The sequence below is a fragment of the Melampsora larici-populina genome (assembly GCF_000204055.1).
Source record: "Melampsora larici-populina 98AG31 unplaced genomic scaffold MELLAscaffold_113, whole genome shotgun sequence".
NCBI classification, from domain to species: Eukaryota; Fungi; Basidiomycota; class Pucciniomycetes; order Pucciniales; family Melampsoraceae; genus Melampsora; species Melampsora laricis-populina.
Window position 1 is genome coordinate 77898 of NW_006768877.1, and position 1683 is coordinate 79580.

Here is a 1683-nt window from a genome sequence, read left to right on the forward strand (position 1 = left end):
AGGTGAAAGTGCTTGGCAGGTCGCGCTTTGCCAAGCTGTTAGCAATTTGGTCGACAACCTCGTTACCTTTGACGCCCTTGTGGCCTGGGCACCAGCGAATTGCGATTCGCGCTTGTGCAAAAGTAACGGCGAGGTATGAAAGGATCTTGAAAGTTTCCTTTCTGTCGAGCAGTGATGTGATGGAGGGCGGACAATTGCCTAGGTCCTTGATGACCGATTGGTTGTCCAAGATGATTGAGATCCGTTTTGTGTTCAAAGTTGCCACTCGAAGGGCGGTCGCGAGGCCTAGTTGAACGCCCTTATACTCAGCCTGGTAGATGCCATGGAGTCGGGCCTTGCCTAAGTGCTGGGCAAGAGATGTGTTAGTATTTTGGCACCAAGCCGCCGCTGCGGTGTTTTTTGTTGGTATCCGTGAGCCGTCAGTGTAGATAATGAGGTGTTCCTGAGAGTGTTTGAGGTTCGTCGTGCCTTTGATGGCTGCTTTCTCGTCGTCTTGGATGATGGTTGAGAAGTTGGGTGGTCGTGTTAAGGCGGCTGAGGGGTCCACAGGTAGTTGTGTGGTGAATTCGTCAAATTCTCTGCCCAACTCGTGTTGGAAGAACTGGTGGAACACATTACGGTGTGACCGAGGTTTCGACACCTGTGCTTGTTGGATAACAGGAAAAAGGGGGTGGGAGTTGGGTTTAGCTAAAGAAGCGGCGATAAAGTTCATCGTCTTAGCTTTGAGCCGGGTTCCTGGTTTGGTCAGGTTCATGTCGTGCTGGAGGAAGGGGCGAGGAGTGGTGTGAAGGGCTCCCAATGCCGCTCTTGCGACGGTGTTGTCTACGGTTGAGAGATGATCGAGGAAATATTGGGGGGGGTTGAGGGGGAGCCACGCTGCGACCCCGTAGTCGGTGGCGGTGTGAACTGTGGTGACGAGCAGGGTGCGCATCAGGTGTGGTGGTATGCCCCATTCAGATTTCGTTAAGGAAGCAATGAAACCTGACCGAAGCTTTCCTTTTGCAATGACGTCTCGGCGGTGTTGTGAGAAAGTGAGTTGGCTGTCGAATGTCACACCAAGCCACTTAGCAGAGTCGTGGGGGTGAAGGTTCTTTCGGTCTCCAAAATCAATCGTCGGAGTGGGGATGCTGGCATTGAGCTTGTTAGGGCTGAAGATCATCCAGTGACTCTTCTTTGTGTCGAAGATGGCACCATGTCGTTCAGCCCACTTGATTTGTCTGAAGGTGAGTGTTTTCATCTTTGATTGGAGCTGGTGTGTGTCGGCCGCAGACGCGAGTAAGATTACGTCGTCTACAAAGCCCAGTGCCTCGGCCCAAATCAAGGGGTCAGCGATGTCAAGAAGGGAGGAGTTGTAGAGCAGATAAAGAAGAGGGGACAAGGGCGAGCCCTGGGGTAGTCCGTGGGTTAGATCGAAACCGGATGATTCGAAACCGTTGAAGGCCAACCGCGTTGATCTTTCTGATAGAAAGTTGTTGATGATGTTAAGCGTTTCCGAGTGGACGCCTTTCTTTTCTAACGTATCCATGAGCCGGGGGTGGTGGACCGATGGAAATGCTGACTTGACGTCGGCAAACATCGCACCTACCATATTGCCCTTAGACCACTCTCCTCGTATGAATGCGACGAGGTGGACAAGGGCCTCCTGGCTTGACCTGTTTGGTCGGCCGCCGTAATGGCCACGGT